Source organism: Staurois parvus, unplaced genomic scaffold (genome assembly GCF_062004578.1).
Source record: "Staurois parvus isolate SC_StPar_1 unplaced genomic scaffold, SC_StPar_1.0 ptg000548l, whole genome shotgun sequence".
Taxonomy (NCBI): Eukaryota; Metazoa; Chordata; class Amphibia; order Anura; family Ranidae; genus Staurois; species Staurois parvus.
In genome coordinates this window covers 8,649,429-8,674,064 of record NW_028318344.1, presented here as the reverse complement: position 1 = coordinate 8,674,064, position 24,636 = coordinate 8,649,429, and the positions used below count along the sequence as shown (strand labels likewise).

At 40.9% G+C, this 24,636-nt stretch overlaps 1 long non-coding RNA gene across 2 annotated transcripts; it reads left to right on the top strand.

Moving 5' to 3' along the window:
• Positions 1–9,909: 9,909 nt before the first annotated feature.
• On the top strand, positions 9,910–24,213 carry LOC149451153 (uncharacterized). Of its 2 annotated transcripts, none has more exons than XR_016315140.1 (4): positions 9,910–9,933; positions 15,292–15,453; positions 22,188–22,278; positions 23,972–24,213. It is a non-coding gene; the product is annotated as an uncharacterized LOC149451153 (long non-coding RNA). The 2 variants fall into 2 exon arrangements; XR_016315139.1 differs by having other exon boundaries at positions 23,912–24,213.
• The last annotated feature ends 423 nt before the right edge of the window (positions 24,214–24,636 follow it).

The following is a 24,636-nucleotide window of genomic DNA, read 5'->3' as shown; positions in this document are numbered from 1 at the left end:
AATTTTCCCCGATCGGCCGATTTTCATCCCTTCTACAGCCGGCAAAAAGTGTCCCTGCAGAGAGCTCCGCTATTTCTGACAGTTCTCTGACAGTTCCTTCACATTTACAGCAGTTGAAACATTGTATCTATTTGTTTCCATTTAGGATACAGATGTTTTTATTCGGAAACAAATAGATACAATGTTTCAACCGCTGTAAATGTGAAGGAACTGTCAGAGAACTGTCAGAAATAGCGGAGCTCTCTGCAGGGACACTTTTTGCTGCACTGGAATTCTTCTTCATCCTCATCCTACTTCTTCTTCTTCTTCATCCTCATCCTACTTCTTCTTCTTCATCCTCATCCTTCTTCTTCTTCTTCTTCTTCATCCTCATCCTACTTCTTCTTCTTCTTCTTCATCCTCATCCTACTTCTTCTTCTTCTTCTTCTTCTTCATCCTCATCCTACTTCTTCTGCTACTTCTTCTTCTTCTTCTTCTTCATCCTCATCCTACTTCTTCTTCTTCTTCTTCTTCTTCTTCATCCTCATCCTTCTTCTTCTTCTTCATCCTCATCCTACTTCTTCTTCTTCTTCATCATCCTCATCCTACTTCTTCTTCTTCTTCTTCTTCTTCTTCATCCTCATCCTACTTCTTCTTCTTCTTCTTCTTCATTCTCATCCTACTTCTTCTTCTTCATCCTCATCCTACTTCTTCTTCTTCATCCTCATCCTACTTCTTCTTCTTCTTCTTCTTCATCCTCATCCTACTTCTTCTTCTTCTTCATCCTCATCCTACTTCTTCTTCTTCATCCTCATCCTACTTCTTCTTCTTCTTCTTCTTCTTCTTCTTCATCCTCATCCTACTTCTTCTTCATCCTCATCCTACTTCTTCTTCTTCTTCTTCATCCTCATCCTACTTCTTTTTCTTCTTCTTCTTCTTCTTCATCCTCATCCTACTTCTTCTTCTTCTTCATCCTCATCCTACTTCTTCTTCTTCTTCGTCTTCATCCTCATCCTTCTTCTTCTTCTTCATCCTCATCCTACTTCTTCTTCTTCTTCTTCATCCTCATCCTACTTCTTCTTCTTCATCCTCATCCTACTTCTTCTTCTCCTTCTTCTTCTTCTCCTTCTTCTTCTTCTCCTTCTTCATCCTCATCCTACCTCTCTCTCTCTTCTTCATCCTCATCCTACTTCTTCTTCTTCTTCTTCCTCATCCTACTTCTTCTTCTTCTTCTTCTTCCTCATCCTACTTCTTCTTCTTCTTCTTCATCCTCATCCTACTTCTTCTTCTTCTTCTTCTTCTTCATCATCCTCATCCTTCTTCTTCTTCTTCTTCTTCATCATCCTCATCCTTCTTCTTCTTCTTCATCATCCTCATCCTTCTTCTTCTTCTTCATCATCCTCATCCTACTTCTTCTTCTTCTTCTTCTTCTTCATCCTCATCCTACTTCTTCTTCTTCTTCTTCATCCTCATCCTACTTCTTCTTCTTCTTCTTCTTCATCCTCATCCTACTTCCTCTTCTTCTTCTTCTTCTTCTTCTTCTTCATCCTCATCCTACTTCTTCTTCTTCTTCTTCTTCTTCTTCCTCATCCTACTTCTTCTTCTTCCTCATCCTACTTCTTCTTCTTCTTCATCCTCATCCTACTTCTTCTTCTTATTCTTCTTCATCCTCATCCTACTTCTTCTTCTTCTTCTTCTTCTTCTTCTTCATCCTCATCCTACTTCTTCTTCTTCTTCTTCTTCTTCATCCTCATCCTACTTCTTCTTCTTCATCCTCATCCTACTTCTTCTTCTTCATCCTCATCCCACTTCTTCTTCTTCTTCTTCATCCTCATCCTACTTCTTCTTCTTCTTCATCCTCATCCTACTTCTTCTTCTTCTTCATCCTCATCCTCATCTTCTTCTTCTTCTTCTTCTTGCCATGGGCCCCTGTACCGCCTCCTCATGCTGCTGCCAGGTCCAGAGTGTGTCATGGGTCCCTGTACGGCCTCCCATTGCTGCTGTCTCCATCGCCACACTCTGCCATGTGCCACTTTCAGGTCTCCTCACACTGCTGGTGGGTTCCATTTTGTCATAGGGTGCTGTATGGCCTCCCATTGCTGCTGCCTCCATCGCCACACTGTGGCTCCACACTCTGGTTTTGGCCCCGTGACTGCCCAAATGAGTGAAGTGTGCGGTGATTCTAAGATCGACGGCACTCATCTGCATGTCATACTGACTGACAGTATTATTTCTCTTCCCCAGCAGACTCCAAGGGCATTTAAATTAAAGGTACAGTGTTCTGCACTAATATAAAGGCTCTCTGAAGCCTAGAAACCCTTTTTATAAGTTAAATTCGCAGCGAATAAATTCGCATCGAATCGAATTTATTCCACAAATTCGGCGAATCAGCCGAATCGAATTTTTGAATAATTCGCTCATCTCTAATTGAAACCTTTAAGTACATCAAGGGGGAATAAGGTCCAGGAAGGCAAGATTTTCACCATGAAACCAAAATCAAAAACACGGGGACATGACCTCAAACTAACTAGAGGAAAGTTGAAAACTAATTTTAGAGAGTGCTATTTTACACAAAGAGTAGTTGATGCTTGGAATATTCTTCCAGCAATAGTAAAGAGACAGACATGGGTCAAATAGCTTCAGACATGGGTCAAGCATAGATTTATACTCTGACAAAATAGTTAACTAATGGAGGAGATTTCAGGAGACAAGAAGTTACTCTAGAAGAGCTGGACAGGTCCGTAGAAGGTCCTTAACCTGTCAGCAGGACCGGTATCTGCTCCTTTGTGCAAGGAGGAACAGGATGAGCACTGTCAGAGCCCTACAAAATTACCTCCAGCAGGCCACTGATGTGAATGTCTCTGACCAAACAATCAGAAACAGACTTCATGAGGGTGGCCTGAGGGCCTGACATCCTGTAGTGGGCCCTGTGCTCACTATCCGGTACCATAGAGCTTGACTGGCATTTGCCATTGAACAACAGAATTGACAGGTCCACCACTGCTGCCCTGTGCTTTTCACAGATGAGAGCAGGTTCACCCTGAGCACATGTGACAGATGTGAAAGGGTCTGGAGAAAGCATGGAGAACGTTATGCTGCCAGTAACATCATTCAGCATGACTGTTTTGGTTGTGGATCAGTGATGGTCTGGGGAGGCAGATCCACGGGGGGGGACACAGACCTCTACAGCCTAGACAATGGCACTGTGACTGCCATTAGGGATCGAGATGAAATCTTTGAACCCATTGTCAGACTCTACGCTGGTGCAGTGGGTCCTGGGTTCATCCTGGTGCACGACAATGCCCGGCCTCATGTGGTGAGAGTATGCAGGCAGTTCCTGGAGGTTGAAGGAATTGATACCATTGAATGGCCTCCACACTTGCCTGACCTAAATCCAATAGAACACCTCTGGGATATCATATTTCGGTCCATCCTACGCCATCAGGTTGCACCTCAGACTGTCCAGGAGCTCAGTGATGCCCTGGTCCAGATATGGGAAGAAATACCCCAGGACACCATCCATCGTCTCATTAGAAGCCGAAATTGTCAGGCATGCATACAAGCACGTGGGGGCCATACACACTACTGAGTACCATTCTGAGTTGCTGCAATGAAATTTCAGCAAAATGGACTAGCCTGTTGCATCATGTTTTCGCTTTGATTTTCAGGGAGTCTTTGAATTCAGTCTTCTGTAGGTTGATAATTTTCATTTCTATCAAACGATGGGGCATACTTATGTTCCTAACACATTACCCATCCATATCAGTATAAATATCCAGCATGATATTTTCCCCATTGAGATCTGATGTGTTTTCAAAGTGTTCCTTTCATTTTTTTGAGCAGTGTATATATACACAATATATGTGTAAGTTTTACATTTGCTTAGTCACTTCCACTTACATAATATACCTCTTAGTTACTTTTTCACACAAGGCAACTGACATTCTCAGTTTTTATTTCCCCTAATCATCTAGTCATAAATATTGCAAAAACAACTGTTCTTTTTTAACCACAGGGAATGTCTAAAATAATTAAAAATTTAGTTTTCTTATGTCAAGTATTCCTTTAGTAAAGTGTTTTTGGACTGTCACGTATTTGCAAAATAAATGAGTATACTGTACGGTGCAATGATTAGATGTGTTTTATGGCTGTGATAAGCTTTAATGTGACCCATATACTAGCTGTCGCTGACTGTCAATACCAGTGGAAATTTATTAAGGAAAAGCATTATGAATTTTCTAATTTTGGGAGCCAGCCTGTAAGGGTACTTGCTCACTGGACATTGAAAACAACTACTCCTGATGTTTGATTCTGGCAGCGAAACAAAATGGCTGACACTGGTAAAAGTTTAAGCGTTTACCCGCATCAAGAGTTTGGGTGTTTATTCATTTAATTGGCCAGAATAAATAATTTATTGTGGCCACTGAAACGAAAAAATGGCCAAGCGCTAAATGTGTCTAGCGTTAATGCGAGTTTACTTGGCATTTATTTGGTGTTTTTCTGTCAAAAGGGGTTTTCTGGCAGAAGAATTGCATTCAGGAGAGGAGCATTTTGCTGCCTCTAAACTCTGCTGCTCCTAAACCTTGGTAAAAGTCTATGTGTGCATGGACACATAGGCTTTTATTGAGTTGAGTTCAGGGGCTTTGGCAAATAAAAAAGCCAAAGCTCATGAGTTTAGGAGCAGCAGAGTGCATGAGGCCTAGGAATATGGAAAAAAAACAGAACAATGCTTGTTTTTTAATTCATGATTTATTTTTCAAAAAGATAGCTTGAATCAGCAGCACAGTGGCTAAATAGTTAGCACTTCCGCCTGGCAGTACTAGGGCCGTGGGTTCAAATCCCAACCACGGCATCACCTGCCTGGAGTTTGCATGTTCTCCCTGTGCCTGTGTGGGTTTCCTCTGGGTACCCCAGTTTCCTCCCACACTCCAAAGACATGCTGGTAGGTGAATTGGCTCCTGTCTAAAGTGGCCCTAGTATGTGTATGAATGTGAGTTAGGGACCTTAGATTGTACACCCCTTGAGGGTTAGGGACTGATGTGAATGTACAATATATATGTAAAGCGCTGTGTAAACTGACAGTGCTATATAAGTACCTGTAATAAATAAATAATAACCAGGTAAAAACAAAAGAAAAAGGTAGCTGTGCCAGTTCAACAGGTAACCTAAATTCTTCCAGCAATGCTCAGCAGTCATCTCATTGTTCTCTCATTAGCAGCTCACTGGCTGTCATTTACAAGTCTGGCTGCAGCTATGGTTCATTTCATTCCAAAGCTGGTTTCAATTTTGTTTTCATTATCACAATACAAAACCATACACATAAAGTATAAGCCATATAATTTGTTGCATTATTTACAGAATATTATTTTTACGCTATGAGAAAAATAATTATTTGAATTTGAATGTTTCTCAAAAGATATATAGGGGCTGCATTGCTGACTGGCTTCAATACTTTGTCACTGACCCAAAAGAAGTATGCAGATCATGAATGAGCTGAACACACCTGGACAGAACGAGCTAACATGACGAAAGTTCAGCTGCCAAATCCAAACCCCACTGAAGTAAATAGGAGCTGAAAATAAAAAAAACACAGGTCTGGTAATTTTCCAGGCTAATAGGCAAATGGCAAGGGGGCTGGACACTGCTATGGGTAATACATTTGTTTTTTTAGTAATATTTAAAGTGAAACATTAAAAATGCTAAACGTTATTATATAATGTGTCTGGGGAATGCCCTGACCCTACCTGTAAAGTGGTACATCTGCATGATGTATGCAACCTGTAAAGCAATGCTGACATTTTCAGAGCAAAAAGTGTGTCTAACCACTCACCCACATCACTGTGCATCCATAAGTTGCAGTGGTTATGCCGTGGCAATGACTGCAGCTGCAGCCATGACTCTGGTATCAATCTTTTCATCCGGCAATGCTGATTAAAGTAAAAGTAATGCAAGTGGCTAAGTAGCCTTCTGCCACCTTCCTGGGCTCTCCCTTCCTACTGGGGAGCCTGGGGCTGCAGCTAGCGGTTTTGTCTGCTGACCATAGAGATGATCGGGGACCAAAACAGAAATTGTCGCTTCCAGTTTTGGTTTTGTGTTTTATGGCTGGATACTGGCCAGTGAAGCAGCTGATCAGACTGATCTGTATCTGATCAGCTGCTTTCGTGGCCAGAGGAGAGATCTGGGTTCTAATAGACCCCAGATATCTCCATAAAAAGGATGTGTCACAGGCCATGATATAACATGGGATGTCGTTCATCCCTTATGACAGCAAAAAAGTTGATAATTGAGAAACAAAATAAAGAGACAGTGTAAAAAAGTTAAATAAAATTAATAATAAAATTTAAAAAATGAAAGTACCCCTGCCCCCCTGCTCATGCGTCAAAGAGAAACGCATACATAGGTTGTGTACTCATATGTTAATGATGTTTGCATCACACATGTAAGGTACCACTGCGAATGTTATAGTGAGAGCAATAATTCTAGCACCAGACCTCCAGTGTAACTCTAAACTGGACCTGTAGAGGCTTTTAAAACATTGCCTATGGAGATTTTTAGTTAACAAGGTTTGTCGCCATTCCACGAGTGTGAGCAATTTTAAAGCACATCATCTTAGGTATCTATTTACTTAGTGTAATGTCATATTTTATATTTTACCAAACATTTAGGTATTATACAAGGGGTTTGACAAAATTATGGTAAAAGAACAATATAATTACCTAAAATGGCGTTGGACTGCCTTTGGCATGCCTGAATTCTCCTGGATATTGACAAATATAAGTCTTGGATGGAGGATCCTGGAATCTGATACCACTCTTCATGCCAAAATCATTCCAGTTCTCACAGAGATCCTGGAGGAAAACGAGCCTGAACCATGTTCTCCAAAATTTACTATAGTGGCTCTATGATATTGAGGTCTGGCAACTGTGGTACCCAGGGACAGTGCAAGACAATTTGACAACACCAGCTGTGCATTAGAGCATTATCTTCTTGATAAATGGTGCTGTCTTCTGGAAACAATGTCTGTACCATGGGGTGCACATGGTCAGCCAATATTTATCTCTTGCCTTGACTATTGTAACTCCCTCCTCATTGGCCTACCTCATCGCAGGCTATCCCCTCTTCAGTCTATCATGAATGCTGCTGCCAGACTCATCCACCTTACTAACCATTCTGTATCAGCCACCCCTCTCTGCCAATCCCTCCACTGGCTTCCCATTGCCCACCGGATAAAATGCAAAACATTAACAATAACATATAAAGCCATTTATAACTCTGCCCCAAACTACATCACCAATCTTGTCTCCAAATATCACCCAAACCGTACTCTCCGCTCCTCGCACGACCTCCTGATCTCTAGCTCCCTTGTCTCCTCCTCCCATGCTTGTCTCCAGGACTTCTCCAGAGCTTCCCCCATCCTCTGGAACTCTCTACCCCAATCTCTCAGACTATCGCCTACTCTGCTCACTTTTAGGCGATCTCTGAAAACCTATCTCTTCAGGAATGCCTATCCTGCCCTCAGCAAATAATGGAATCTTCTACTCTTCCTACCAGTCCATCCCCCACAGTTACTACCTTTTGTACCACTAGCCCCTCCCTCCTAGATTGTAAGCTCCAAGGAGCAGGGCCCTCCTATCCCTCTTGTATTGAACTGTATTGTTGCTGTATTGTCTCCTGTTATATTGTAAAGCGCTGAGCAAACTGTTGGCGCTATATAAATCCTGTATAATAGTAATAATAGTTTGTACATAATCGCTGGCAGTAACTCTACCTTTCAAAGTGATGATGGGGCCTGCACAATACAAAGACAGCTGCCCAAATTATGATTGAGCTGCCACCATGCTCTAGCTTTGGCACAAGACACTCCTGGTCATAAGCTTTGGATGGTATTTGCCACATGTAAACAGGTTCAGTGGTTGGGAACAGTGTAAAGCTTGATTCATCGGACCATTATACAGTCTTCCATTGATTGGTAGGCTACGATTTATGGGTGTTGCACCATTATCTCCTCTTCTGAGCATTAGTATCGGTCACTAGTGGTTTGGAAATTGCAGCTCGCCTATGAATGATTTTCTTATGGAGTTTCTGACGTTTTGCTTATGGAGTTTTCTTTGGAAGACTGAGATTGAGTTCTGCAGTCACTTTTTGCAGCAGTTGTTTTCTTATTCCCGGTCATGATCCTGCGCAATGTCCTTTTGTCTCTTTCAGCCAGTTGACCACGTCAACCATGCTTGTGCATCTCATCACACAGCGGAAGAAAAAGATGTTGTTACATCACTTCTACTTTCAGTATGAAACATGTCTTGACTTTCACACCTGCAAATCATGTAGTGTTTCCATATTTTTGAAAAACCACTGCACAAATACCATGTGACATAAAAAATTCAACACCCAGCATTTTATTGTCTAGGGCCTCTGTGTAAAAAATATATAATGTTTGGGGGTCTAAGTAATTTTCTAGCAAAAGGGCTGATTTTTACATTTATGTGAGACGTGTCAGAATACGCTTGGGAAACAATAGCGTAAATTGTCGGCAAAATGACAGCTCCCAGACTCCCATTATGTTTGTAAACTAATCTATGCCAGACCCTAATCCTAGATTAAAAAAAAAATCCTTTAGGCCTTCTATGAGTTTTAAGGGGACCCCACACACAAAAAAAAGGTGTGAGGTCCCCTCCCACCCCCACACATACACATCCTACACTAAGCCCTTTGGGTCTGTTACAGATTTTAAGAGGAAATCCTCATGCAAAAATCAAGAAAAAATTGGGGGTTGTATAGCTGTTTGACTGGAGTTTGGATTTATGGTTAGGGGAAAAAGTGTGAAGTTTATTAGTGTTACTGTGCTGCTAAAATCTCTCATGATTAATTGTTGGATGGGACAAATGGCTCCCACTGGTGTAAAGCTGGGCATACACGTACTAAATGTTTGTACCTCTGTGTATGTGTGTACTGCTTTCTGTTCAACAGAAACAGCTACAACGAGAGGGGGTCCCCCTGTCAGAATACAACAGCACAGCAAGGGAGATCCCTGAATGCACACCCGCTGGTTGAACAAAAAAAAAAAAAAAACATATAACCTGCTTTATACAAGAAGCATGTAGTCCTGATTAAATACAGATGTGTGAAGCATGGTATAATTATTAGCAATTAATTACTGCTACTGCTACTTTTGTCATTCACACCATGGGGAGCCATTTATTCCATCTCAGTGATTAATTGCTAGCCATTTTAGTCATTCTAGCCCTTTATTGGATTTTGCTGTGTACTCCATTCCTAGCTAACCTAGCTAATCCACTGTATTCTCAAGGTACACTGACAGCAATGCAATAGGATGGTACAAAAAAACCCTGGTATAGTGTGATTGATCATATCACAAGATGGCGTGAAGGTGCTCCAAACTCTATTGAGAATCCCTGACACCAAATCGCGTTCTAGCAGACCTTCATTTGACCAATAACAAAATTGTAGACTTCTCTTATAAAGTGTGTGTGGGGGGGGGGGGGGGGGGCATTTTACATTGGGCTATAATATACCAGATAAAAATAGAAAAAATAATCTTTGCAAATAAAATTGTCCATAAACTTGCAGATTTTTGAAAATGTAGTAGGATAGTGGAAAGGGTTAGAAGTGATCATTTTCTTAAAGTTTAAAACAAATAGGAAACTACAGTTACAGAAAAAAAATGCTTCTCTTGCAATTGTTCATTCTGAACAGACAAATCTTCTCCCAGTTGGTTTGACTTATGTTCGCCTCTTGTTTATACCATAATCGCCGTTTCTCTGTATTGCTATTATCAGCAGCTTTTCTGCTGACTTTTAGAGGGAGGGACCTCATTTCTGCAGAATGTTAATTGGCAGCAGTCCAAACAAGACCAGCTGATCATTTCACACAGACCATAAAAGAGCATCGGGCCTTGAAAGCCTCTTGTGGAGGCAGTAGTCTTCTGAACAGCAGGTAATGTACTAGAATAATAAGTTATCTGTTAAACTTAATTAAACTGTTTGACATTATAGATTTGGAAGCATTGGGCATCTCATGCACCTTTTGCAAGGACAAAGGACAGCCAATAAATTAATAAACTTTCTTCAGCGACTAAACAGATCCAGCTTTCTGCATCCTGACCAAATGTCATGGCGTGCACATTGGAAAGTGTCACAGTAGAGGAATGGGCCAATTCAGTTGTGCCACAGAGCTGTCAGACTTTACTTCAATTCATTTATTCAATTCAAATCTAATGAGACCCAAAGCTTAATGTGAAGTTTATTAAACTCTTCCTCTACCTTAAAATATAAACAGCTATCATACCCTGTGATACTTACCTACTAACAGTTTCAGCATCTTTTTCAGCTCACCTGTACCCAATCAGATCTGGTGCACCAGGTCATTGGGTCTTGTCAAAGTAATAATTGGAAGAGTTAGCCAGTCATTGGTTGTGCCTCATTTCAATTAAAGCTGTGATTAGGTATCAGCAGCCAGACTTAGCTTGGAGCAGCTGATAGATAAGTACTGCACCAGTTTTCGCAGCAGGGTAGTAAAATAGATTACTATTACTAGTATTATTATTATTATTATCAGGGCTTTTTTTTCTCAGAGAATTGGCGCAGGTACTCCCCCTTCCAAGTCACCCCTTGTCTCCACCCCCTACCCACATCTGAGCACTGTCTCTTGGTTCCACCACCTACCTACCTCCCAGAATGGCCCTTTGAGAGTATACAGATTCAAGTATCATTTTGTGGCACTAAGTAATCTGTATGGAATTTGTTATTGATTACAAGAAAAGCAATAAAATAGATCCCCTGCATCCAGCAACAAAAGACCCCCCCCCCAGAAGCAATAGATCCTCCGCTACAAAATGCCCTCCAGTAAAAATAGATCCACCTCAGCAACAATATCTCCCAGTGGCCAGCAACAATAGACTTGCTCCTTCAACAGTAGATCCCTCCTAGCAACAACTGACCCCCCAGCAACAACAGACTCCCACAACAAAACACCCTCCAGCAACAACTGACCACCCCAGCAACAATAGATCCATCAAAGCAACAATAGATGCCCCCCGCTACAACACATCCCCCTGCAGCCAGCAACAATAGACCCTCCTGCACTCTCCATCACTCCTTGGCATTACATACATTCAGTGCTGGAGGTGCCAGGACTGTGTTCCCCAACATTCTCGCTGAATAAAAACTCTGATTATTATTATTATATTTGGTCTTTGGCCTGCTGTATATCTGAGTAAAATAAACATAAATTATAAATAAGTATATGCAATTTTTTTCAGAGGTAAAGAAAAATTACACTGCTTGGGATTTCAGTGCACCAGAGGTAAATCTTCCAATTTAAACAGCAGGGTCAGCTGGTATTTTTCTTCACTTGCAGAAATCTCAAAAGAAGCAAACAATGGAAAAATTGCATGTATTGCCAAAATGTACTAAATATTTTTTTTCTTAATTTTGGACAGACATACACGTCATGTGTTTTTTCAATTTTATTTGGAGAGTTTTTCTGGGTGAGTGGAGTGATCTCACTATTAAAAAAATATAAAAATTAAAAAACATGATAATCATTTGAAAGTTACAAAGAATATAACAGGACATGTAAAAAGGAAATCAAGGTTGAAAACGTCAAAATGAACAACAGGCTGTAAAAGCGAGTAGGACAACCCCCCCACCCCCCCCAAGAAAATCTTTCAAATATATTGAGAGTAATTTCATGTCTGAGTATGTAGATCCTTAACAAAATAGTGTGGGTGACTGGGGACAAAGAGGAGGCAAATGTATTAAATACCTTATTCATCTATTTGTATACAAAAGGAAAATGGGGAAGCTCAAATCCATAATTATTATTATTATACAGTATTTATAAAGCGCCAATAGTTCGCTCAGCGCTGTACATTACAAAGGGGGACAGAACATGTGACAGAACAATACCAATACAATGCAAAACATGAGGGGATTGAGGGCCCTGCTCTTTCGAGCTTACAATATAGGAGATAATTGGGATAATATTGACATAGCACCAAAATAATCACAATGGCTCATATTTGATATGGTCCAGAGACATGTGGACAATTAAAGGTGACTAAAGCACCTGGACCAGATGGCTTACACCCATGTGTCTTCAAAGAGTTGAGCTCTGTTGCTTTGAAGCTACTGTTTCTACTTTTCAGAGACTGTTTAATCACTGGCTCAATACATCTAGATTGGCACAAGGCTAAAATGGTGCTCATATCTAAAAAGGGATCAAAGTCTTTACCAAGCAATCAGAGACTGGTTAGTTATACTTCTACAGTTGACAAGATGTTAGATAGTTTGATAAAAGACCAGAGGGAAAAGTTTCTTTTTTAAACAATAGATAGCGTAGATTTACAAAGCTGCCAAACAAATCTGTTTTCATTTTATAAGGAAGTAAGCAGATATGTAGACAAAGGAGTGACTGTGGATTTTGTATGCTTGAACCTGGTGAAAGCATTTGACAAAGTTCCCCACACGAATGAATAGTAAACTTGCTAAAAGACTGTATTCAGAGAGTAGTGATTAATAATTCATACTCTGAATGATCTAAGGTTATTACTGGTGTACCCCAAGGTTCAGTGTTGGGACCCTTAATTTTTAAGTACAATTTATGCGTTTGCATATGACACCAAGCTAGGTAGTGGGACAACATTCTTACTGGATGTCTTCAACTTACCATCAGGCCTCAATGCAATGTTTAACTGGGCAATTATGTGGTGAATGACGTTTCTTGTTTATAAATGTAAAGTTAGGCACTTGGGGCTAAAAAGATGCATGCATCATAGATTCTAGGAGGAGTACAACTAGGGGAGTCAATGGCTGAGAAGGTGTTCTGGTAGATCATAGACTTAATAATAGCATGCAATGCCACAGTACAGTTTCTAAACAAAATATTTCTTGCATTAAAAAAAAGTATAGACTCCAGAGAGTGGCATAATTTTGCCTCTGTACAAATCATTAGTAAGACCTCATCTGCAATATGAAGTTCAGTTTTAGGCACGAGTTCACAAAAAGGATACAGGTAAACTGGAGACAATGCATACAAGGGCAACCAAACTAATAAAAGGCTTAGAGGACCTTGGCTAAACTGAATATATTTCCTCTTGAGAAGAGATAACCAAGGGCAGTTATGATCACAAATGTTGTCCATATAGTAAATTTTGTGTTCAGTTATTCACTTTAAGGTCATTACAAAGAAATAGGGGCACTCCTTAACCGCTTTCCCACCGCCCACAGCAGATGTACTGCTACAGGGTGGCTGTGCTGTGCAAAATCATGTAAATATATGTGATTTTGCACATGCGCTGCTATTGGCTCCTGAGGATGTCAATCACTGAGTCCCGGCCGGTGATTCCAGGCCAGGACTTGGTGATCGTCAGCGAAGCTGAGAGGGGAGAGATCTGTATGTAAACAGCACAGGTCTCTCTCCTGTCAGCATGGATGCACTGCTTTCTATCTCTCTGCACAGCAGAGAGATAGAAAGCAGCAGGTCTCCTTAGGAAAACAGCACACAGTACACAGTCTAATCACTTCCTAACACACAGTTAACCCTTTGATCGCCCCAGATATTAGCATTGGTCGTTGTGTTAGTGTCACTGGAGATGTTAGTGGCAGTTAATTCCCACCCAGTGTCACAATGCCCGCCGTAGTCCACCTATAAGTCGCTGATCGCTGCCATTACTAATATAAAAGAAAAAAAAAATTCCAGTATATATACCGCCATTTGTAGAAGCTATGACTTTCACATAAACCAATTAATATACTCTTGTTGGGATTTTTTTTAGCAAAGACATTTAGCAGAATACATTTTGGCCTAAATTTATGAAGAATTATTTTTTTTTAATTGGATATGTTTTATAGCAAAAAGTCAAAAATATAAATTTTGTTTTCAAAATTGTCAGTCTTTTTTTGTTTACAGTGCAAAAAATAAAAGCGCAGAGGTGATCAAATATATATTACAAAATGAGAACATTATGCCAATTATGTAGAGGCAAAAATACCAAGGTAAAATAATTCTACAAAAAAAATCTATAAATCAAGAGTTCCTGATTATGATCAGAATAATCAAAAAAGAAATTAAATCATAGATAATGATAATAATGGCAGTAGTAATTGTAATTATTGAGCTGAGAGAAAATCTACAAATGAACGAGATAAAAATAAAATAAAATGAGAAAAAAGTTTTTTTAATAGTAATAGTAATACCAACACTAATAACAGTGATCAACGAACCTAAAGGACTCTGCAATGTAAATGTGTGTTGATTGCGCTAATAGGTCGGGTCTTAAAGGATATAAATCAGTATGTAGATATTACTGTGACATAGATAATGTTAGATAATGTAAAGCTGTGCATGAATGTGAAGCAAAAAATTGTTATGGCCTAGCCTGTTGCTGCACGCTATTAAATAGGAAAAATTCCAACGCAGGTTATATATTTTCTGTTTCTGTGGGGAAATTAAGCATTGAAGAAGGAAAGTTAAGGGATGATTATACTGTAAAAGGTTCTTGTTGTAGGATGGCAAAAGGCTATGGCTGGGGGGGATTGATGATATCGGTTAGGGTGCTAAAAAATGAATAGAGGCTGTGGGATCCCTAAAAAGTCATCTGGAGATGGATGCAGATTTGACATGTGGATTTAAATGTCAGAGGAGGATGAAAGACTGATCTTATAGAGGAGGGAAAGGGTTAATGTGGACCATAAAGAGAGGTGTGAATAGAGGGATAGCAGCTGTGAAGGAGGGAGGGATGGAGGGATGGAGGGATGGAGGGTGAAGTATGACTGAATACAGTCAGGCTGGAATGCTGTTGGATTGCCTTGTGCACAGAAGCATGACAGTTCGGGTCTAAGGGTAGAATAGAGTGACAACTATCACAAGGGGAAAGGAGAGGCTAGGGGGAAGAAGGGGTGGAACATCGCAAAAAATGCCCTGGTCAGGAAGGGGGGGGGGGTACATTGTACATTTACTGGAGGGCAAGTGGTTATGTCTGAAGGAAAGACTTCTTCTCAGTAAGGGATGTGAAAATGTGGAATATACTTTCTTAAGATTTAGTTCTGGTCAGGAATTGGAGGTTCAGAAAGAAAATTTCTCCTTTGCAGCAAATTGGACAATACTTTATAGGATTTTTTTAAAATTAATTTAATTAATTAATTAATGTATTAATGTATTTATTTCTATTTGTTGAGCTAAAAGGATGTGTCTTTTTTGTTAACCTGTGTAACTATGTAATACAGAGGGGGGGATGGAGTATATGCTGAATGTTTTGGAGCAGCAGAAAACTTTTAGTGTCTTTTTTTCCAGAGTGATGGTGTTTCAGAAAAATAAGTTTGTAGAGGGAAAATGAAGAAGAATCGTTAAAGAGGCTCAGCATCTTAACAATCATTTGATCTGTTCTTAAAGCGGAGTTCCAGTCTTCTCGGCACTTTTCTACAAAAAGCACCTGCATTATTCTCTTCAGTTGCGGTATATAATTAGGACAGTGTTCTAAGTGTATGTCGTTTGCTTACTTGTAAATGTGACATTCCTCAGCAGCGGCCATAACTAGTGTGGGCATCTGAAGCCAGCTCCTACTTTCTTCTGGATTCAGTGCAGCTGTTAGGGACCAGCCGGTGGTAGCCTCTAGCGTTCCACAGACCAGAATTCCCCAGGGCGCGGAATCTAAGTTCCAACCTGCTTGTTCACCAGAGCCCCTGATGGTGTGGATGGACTTGGAGCAAGCCGAGACCAGGTCACGGCCCCTGGGTGCAACCAGCTGTGGTAGAGGCACCTGTCGGTGGTACGCAGCAGTCTGATGTGAGGAGGTAGAGTAAGCGAGGTCAGACAGGCCGGGTCAGTAACAGCGGAGCAGGTCGGTACAAAACGGCAGGCAGAAGAATAAACAAGTCACGGTCCGGGTTTGGCAACAGGAGATCAAAAGTGCAGGAGCAGGCAGGAGAATGGTCAGGCAAGCCAGGGGTCAGAGCAGGATAAGTAAGCAGATCAGGATCAGGCAGGGTCAGCAGCAAAGTAAACTCACAGGAACACAGGAAAGACCATACGGCACTTGAGCATTGCAAGAGCTGGGTTTAAATAGCCCACCCGACTCCTGACAGGCACTCCTGGGTCCTAGTGCTTGCCTGGTGCCGTCATTGGTGACAGGTGCGCCTGGGTCCTAGTGTCTGCCTGCCTGTACGTTTTGTCAGGATTCTATGCATGTGCGGATTCGATCGCTGCAGCGATCTTCCCATTCCCTGATAGCAGCTGGTTACCCAGCATGCAACTCCTGATCTCGCACTGCACTGTAAGCACACGGCATGGTACACCGTATTGTTTGTAGGTTGCCATAACAATGGCGGCGGCGACAGAAGATCCCGCCCCATTGTTATGGCAACCTTTCAATCATTTCTCCCAATAACGTCACTTCCGGTCAAGAAATACAGCAAGACTTCATCATTAGGCTTCCCAAAGATACCTGGGAAAACCAATGGCAATATCCCAAGAGTCCTAGGCTAATGAAAAAATCGCCTAGGTGGCTGGACTGGAAGTGCAGGATACTGACAGCAAAAAAAGGTATATAGAAATAAATAAGTAAACAAACAAATAAATAAAAATATCCCATAACAGACTGTTCTGCGGGTGGGCATTGTGTGTCAAGGATCATGAAAAAAAGGGTGGAACTCTGCTTTAAGTAGATCAGTGGAGTACTAAGATTAGCAACTTATATCAGCCAATCTTTGGGTGTTCACACTTCATACCTGCAGCAGCTTTTATTCTTGAGACAGAATCACTTTAAAGCAATTCATTACATCAGGCTACCAACAAACTCCGAATCCATCAAGGCCAACTTCTGTTAAATCCATTCTCACTCAGTAGGAATAAGGCAGTTATCTGATCCTCAAGCTATACAAGAGAAAATATGGGTAAATGGTAAAGATACACCTTAATGTCTGCTCTGTGCTATCTTCAGCCAGCTGAGACTTTAGACAACATACTAAGGGATCCCCCAGGACTACACCACATTGTTCATGTTGTTACAGAAAGGAAACATGCAGGAGCTGAAAGCATCATTTAGGCAGACCCATGATGGTGAAAGAAAAAAAATCTGTTTTCTTATTAGGCGAATGCAAGATGATAGACTGAATACTGCAGGTCTAAGACAACCAGTAGTATAACCCTTGATAAACTGTGCTCACATTTACAGACCAGTTTTAGTTTTTCTGTTAGTGTTTGAACTCTGTTCTCAGAGGTAGACAGTGTTCTCTACAGGAAATGGGGGAAGGTACAGACACCAGAAATCCACTGTCCATTGTGTCTTTGGTGTGAGTGCTTAAATAATTAAAATAATTCTAAAATGCATCAAATTACAAAGAGTGACTCAGGGCCCTGTGTTGATGGGTTTTTGTTTGCATCAGATGGGAATTACATTCACAACAAGCCTATGGGAATGCAAAACCTGCTTGATGCAAATCAAATGAAGGTCTAAGGAAGTCAACTGCAGGTCAAATGCACCAATTAATTCTGAATAATCTCAGAAGCATCTCAAACTGATGTCAAACTGTCTTTATTCTTACTAGTTTTTACATGCATGCTCCAATTTAAATGTATATTGTAGCAGACACAAGAGTCAAGTACAAAAGTTCTGCTGGCCTAAAAAAATCCTTCACTTAACCCCATCAGCTACATATGGGGAAGATAAAAGAGATTCTCAACCCTAACCCTGTACACCCAGGTGGCAAAATTATTTTTTAAAAATGGAACAGATCACAACAATTAATTGAAACATGCCTTTTGACTGTCATTGCAGTGTTTTTGCTTGATGTCTAACAAGATTTTGAATATTTGGCTGCAAAAAAAAACAGGAAAATGTTTGAAATTATTGGTGGCATTTTGCTGTGGAGTAATACATTCAACAACTCAAAGGTGATTTTCAGGATCAGAACAAAATTGCCATGTGTAAAGTCAGCAGACCACCCATGCACATGTGGGGTACTTTTGTGTGTGTATGCATGCTCATCAATGCCCAGGACTAGGTGAGGCCACGTTCATGTGAAATCAACATACTGGCTATAGAGGGGTGTGCAGCAGCGTAACTCTGCCACCTACTCCCAGTGACAGAAAGGGGTCTCGGCATGCACAGAGCAGACCTTATGTGTGCACTTAGTAACTTTCTCTGCTCACTCATACCATGTGGCTAGGCCCTCTGTCTCCGTAACGCAGGTTCAGTCCTGGTATTCTTGGGAAACCGTCTGATGGGGAGGGAGTCAGAGCACTGACCCCCTCCCTACTGGAGAACCCATCACCACGCCAGGTACCTTCATTACAGGCTGCTATAAACCTACCACCAGTCCTTGGTTACCCGTGGCAACTGTTCACTTCCATCACTCCTGTCAAGTTAACCCATTGTAGTAGACTTGCTTGACACCCCACATGTGCTTTACTGGCCCTGTTCTTTCATATGCCAGAAACCATTATGCATGCATGTTTAACTTTACTGTAACTTTTCATGGCATAATAAATAACAAGTGTAACAAAGAAACTAACTAATGGAAGTGGCTGACCAGACATACCTTTATAGGTGTTTGTCCATAACAGGCAAACTCTAATGCTTTGTAGTGTCCTTTGAAGCCCTGGTATCTCATAGCTACATGCTGGCTCTTAAACTTCTCAACTGCTGAGTATACAACTCCCCATAGGTACCTGCCTACAAGCCTAAAGTCACATTGTGTAACATTCCAAGCTTTCTCAATGCTTTGTATGTTTGGGCACTTTAATATATATATACACATTATGCTATTAAGCCCTGAGCGCACACAAATATGCGGCCTCTCGGTGTCTGGGCCTTGATTCAGAGCGGCCGCATATTTGTGTGCAATTAGAAAATACATATGTGCTGAGAGCACGTGCCCTGCGCACTCCCAGCACATATGTCCGCGACTCACGGAAAGGTCCTGATCTCCCCTTTCAATCGGGACCTTTTCCGATCATGTGATCACAAATCACGTAGGTCACGTGACCCTAAAACCCCACCCGCCTCCCGCCTTCTGAAACTCTTAAAGGGCTACGAGGCGCCAGCACTAAGAGGTTAAGGAAGGTTTAGGGAGTTAAACTGTGGGGTAGAACTGGGGTGATTTTAGTGCCAGCTACATGAAACTCCTTGTGTACAGCTAATTTAAACACAGGCCAGTATCTTAGGAAGCAGGGAAAAATTTTGTTTTTACTTATTTTTCTTTTCTTGTTAAGCTATAGGACTTCTTGTATCATTCTCAGCAGGGTTTTGTTATTCGAACTATACAGTTAAAGCGGAGCTCCATTCTAAAAGGGGAAGTTCTGCTTTAAGGCTTCATCCCCTGCTCCCGGTTAATGATTGGCTCCTTTGGGGAGCGGGTACCTGTCAAATTGCACTTCCACTGCAATTACCTAGGTGATCGAAGGCAGAGGTTGTCCCCCCCTACATGTAACAGGTCCCAGAAGACTATGGGACCGTTCACAAAGCTCAGTGAAGCGACAAGCTGTCACAGCTAGGTGCCCACACTATAGATGCCAGGGATACAAATTGCCGATGAACCCGGTCGGTGTGAGGACACTGTGGGATCGAGGGACAGGTGAGTGTCTGTTTTCTAAAAGTCAGCTGCTGACTTCTATTTATTTATTTATTTTTGCTTTTTTTTATAGTTTGACTGAACCTCCACTTTAAGGAGCTGATTTTATAAACCACACTTCGTGTTGCCTCTGGGCCATGTAAGTCAAAAGGGGTGGAGCCTGTATTAAAGGGAACCACCAACCATAGTTATCTAGGACAACCTAATACCAATATATGAAACCTCTATAACTATTACTAGGCTCAAACTTATAAAGGAATGTGGACTATAATAGCAGGAAACTCAAATCAGAAATCTTTGAATTATTCACATCGCATTTTGTACAAAAGCTAGAAACAATCATCTCCTGACATCAAAACTCTGAAGGTTGATCAGATTCAGAGATTTATCATTATTTTAAATTGTAAGCCTGTCATTGCAGGCACAGTTTGGAACATGAAGAGGAAATCAGAATACTCTTCAGCCATGTAGAAAAAAAGAACACCTGGATTGCCTGGAGAATGGCAGAAATGATTCTTTGTATCAAGCCAGGTCCTCTTGTATGGAATACTTAATTGCCTCCATGGACATCATTAACTGCTTTACTGCTGGGTTCAGCCTATTTTTAAGCTCAGGCAGTCGGAAATTTTTTTTTGTCATTTTCCACTGTTTCCCCTATAGCTTTAAAAGCTAGTAAAGGACCCCCAAACCATGTATTTTCTGAAAGCACAGGGCCTGTTGGATTAAAAGACGGTGTTACTGATGTCCAGTGTTATTTGTGCAAATGTTTATCAAACTAAAGTTTCAATAAAAAAACAATACAATCACAATATGAATTCCAAAAGTCATACTAAATCAAAAAGACAACATTTTATTAATGACAATAAAAACCACAATATTTGTAAACTTTAAATTGCGTATTTTTGTGAAAAAAAGAAAATGTAAGCAACACAAAACTATACTTAAGCAACCTAAAGCACTGTATATTTATAGAAAAAAAAAAAGGTTTTCCTTTACATACACTTTAACCTATAATAAACAAGCTATCCACATATATGTGGTGCCACAGCGGTGGGCTTTATGCCATGTGGCTACATACTGTATATCTATGTGGCTGAACGGACCATGAACTTACAAACTCTAAAACTGCAGTGTAAGTAAGGATTATTGAGCTTCAGCCGAAGCACTTCTGTTCTGACATATCACTCATGTCTATGGTAGCAAAATGGTTAAAGGTTTCTTCTTTTATTCCTTTATAACTGAAGAACCATTCATTTTAACACAATATGGGTGCTGCTGCAAAGATCTATGAATTGTGGAAACTAAAATAAATAAAGCTCGACTTTTACAATAAGATGATATACCAAATACTATAGCATATATACAGTCATGGCCAAAAATATTGAAACCCTGTATCTCTGTCAGATAATGCACCACTTCACCCAGAAAATTGTTGCAACTACAAATGATTAGGCATTCTCATGTTTATTTCTTTTGTTTGTATTAGTATGACACAAAATGAGAAACAAAAAGCCAAATCTGATACATTTCATGAAAAAGCCCAAAAATGGACTGGACAAAATTATTGGCACCTTTTCAAAATTGTAAGAAATAATTGCATTTCAGGTTTATGATGCTCCTGTAATTTGTAATTAAATTCACCTGTATCCTGTAGCCAAATCTGCCGCAAAGCCACATTCCATGCAAAACCCCAAAAATTAACTGGACAAAATTGTTGGCATGCTCAATTTAATATTTGATAGCACACCTCTTGGAAAAAATAACTAAAATCAATCGTTTCCTATAACCACCAATGAGTTTCTTACACTTCTCGAATGGAATTTTGGATTGCTCTTCTTTTGCAAACTGCTCCAGGTCTCTCAGGTTGGAATGGTTGCTTTTCCCAACTGCTGTTTTGAGATCTCTCCACAGCTGCTCTATGGGATTGAGATCTGGATTCATTGCTGCCCAGTTCAGAACTCGCCAGCGCTTCATTTTAAGCCATTTCTGGGTACTTTTTGACGTATGCTTTGAGTCATTGCTGTAAGAACAATAACCTCTGATGGAGACCCAACTTTCTAACAATGGGCCCTACATTACATCCCAGAATTCTTTGGTAGTCTGGTATTGTCAAGACATATAGTGCCTGAATGTCTTGACAATGTTTGATGGTTGAACTGGATGAACGTTTGTCTTTTTTCAGCCAGACTAACTATGTTACTATGTAACTGAAGCTGCAAAGCAATCCCAAAACATCAGTGAACCTCCAACATGTTTGTCTGTAGGGACTGTATTTTTTTCTTTAAAGGCCTCATTTCTTTTTCTGAAAACAGTAGAATGATGGGCTTTGTGAAAAAGCTGTAATTTTATTTCATATGTCCACAGAAATTTCTCCCAAAAGGATTTTGGCTTCCTCAGGTAAGTTTTGGCAATCAAATCTGGATTTTTTTATGTTTCTGTGTCAGCAGTGGGGTTCTTTTGGGTCTCCTAACATAGCTTCACTTTTCATTCAGATAGTGCAAGCTGACAGTTATACCCTGTTTCTGAAGGTCAGCTGGAATTTGTCTGGAAGTTGATTGACCATTTGAACAATCCTTTGTTGCAATCTCTGATCAATTTTTCTCTTTCGTCCACATCCAGGTAGATTAATTACAGTGCTATGGGCTGTACACCTCTTGACAATGTTACACACAATGGACACAGGAACATTAAGATTTGTTCATTGGTACAGGTAAGTTTAATTTCAAATTACAGGAGCACGATAAACCTGGAATGCAATTATTTCTTACGATTTTGAAAAAGGTCCCAATAATTTTGTCCAGTCCATTTTTGGGCTTTTGCGTGGAATGTGTAACATTTGGCCTCTCCGCTTTTTCAGAGATCAGTGTATATGGGGGCAGTCTGTGGGGGGATCAGTGTATATGGGGGATCAGTGTATATGGGGGCAGTCTGTGGGGGATCAGTGTATATGGGGGCAGTCTGTGGGGGATCAGTGTATATGGGGGCAGTCTGTGGGGGGAATCAGTGTATATGGGGGCAGTCTGTGGGGGATCAGTGTATATGAGGTCAGTCTGTGGGGGTTCAGCGTATATGGGGTCAGTCTGTTGGTGGATCAGTGTATATGGGGGAAGTCTGTGGGGGGAATCAGTGTATATGGGGGCAGTCTGTGGGGGATCAGTGTATATGAGGTCAGTCTGTGGGGGATCAGCGTATATGGGGTCAGTCTGTTGGTGGATCAGTGTATATGGGGGCAGTCTGTGGGGGGAATCAATGTATATGGGGGCAGTCTGTGGGGGATCAGTGTATATGGGGGCAGTCTGTGGGGGGGAATGAATGTGCATGGGGGCAGTCTGTGGGGGATTAGTGTATATGGGGGCAGTCTGTGGGGGGAATCAATGTATATGGGGGCAGTCTGTGGGGGAGCAGTGTATATGGGGGACAGTCTGTGGGGGGAATCAATGTATATGGGGGCAGTCTGTGGGGGATCAGTGTATATTGGGGCAGTCTGTGGGGGGAATCAGTGTATATGGGCCAGTCTGTGAGGGGAATCAGTGTATATGGGGTCAGTCTGTGGGGGGAATCAGTGTATATGGGGTCAATCTGTGGGGGATCAGTGAATATGGGGGCAGTCTGTGTGGGGGGGGTCAGTGTATATGGGGTCAGTCTGTGACCATCACACCCTTCGTACAGCCATGGCTCCCCCATCACCCTCCATAATACACTGTATACACCCTTTCTTTGTCACCACCTTTTACACCCTAGTTGCCACTGTCACCATGCAACCTCTCTCTCTCACTGGAAAAGGGGCAAGGTGGGGGGGTGCACAGTTTTTTAGTTGCCTAGGGCAGCACAAAAACTAAATACACCTCTGCCAACAACTATAACTCAAAGTTCTCTTAGAACTCTGGGATGAATAGCATCAGGGCCCATTGCTTTATTAATCTTTAACCGAGCCAGTTCCTCTGCTGCCACTGTCTCTGAGCCATCATTACTAGAATAAATATAGTTTCCCAACTTAATAATGTTAGTATAATATATTTCTGAGAATACTGAACAAAAGTAATTGTTTATGTTTAGGTGGTTTGCTACATCCAAGTCTCCCTTAACAAAAGTGTTGTGTCCAGTTTTATTTTAGCAATCCCATTGTATTTATTCTTTCTATCACTAATGTACCTTAAAAAGGTTTTATCTCCTTTCTTAATAGATTTAGCAATTTCCTCCTCTTTTTTGTGCTTTTGGCAGCATTGATGATGTTTTTGGCCTCCTTTTTGTCTATTCCTATACTCTTCTCTGTCAGCAACACCTCCTGTTTCCTTGAATCTCCTATATGCTGATTTTTTTTTCTTTCCTACTTTTCTCTTTAGTGAACCATATTGTTTTTCTCTTCCGTTCATTCTTACTAACTTGCCTGACATAAAATCTAGTTGCCCCCAGGATGGTAGACTTTAATCGCTTGCCCGCTGCCCTATAGCAGAAATGGATCTGCATGGAGGAATGGGCCAACATACCAGCAACAGTGTGTGCCAACCTTGTGAAGACTTACAGGAAACGTTTGACCTCTGTCATTGCCAACAAAGGATATATAACAAAGTATTGAGATCAACATTTGATATTTACCAAATACTTATTTTCCACCATAATCTGCAAATAAATTCTTTCCAAATCAGCCAATGTGATTGTCTGGATATTTTTTCTCATTTTGTCTCTCATAGTTGAGGTCTACCTATGATGCCAATTACAGGCCTCTCTCATCTTTTTAAGTGGGAGAACTTGCACAATTGGTGGCTGACTAAATACTTTTTTGCCCCACTGTATATATAAATTCCAGTATATATACCACCATTTATAGGCATGGGTATGCAAAATCAGGTATATATACCCTCAAACTAAAGCTGACAGTCTGCAGTTAAAGCACATCTTATTCATTTCATTTCAAATCCATTGTGGTGGTGTATAGAGCCAAAAATGTTAGAATTGTGTCAATGTCACAATATTTTTGGACCTGACTGTATGTGATTTTGCACACCCGTGCCGCCCTGTAGCAGTATTTCTGCTATAGGTTGGTCGGGAAGTGGTTAATATTGGTGCT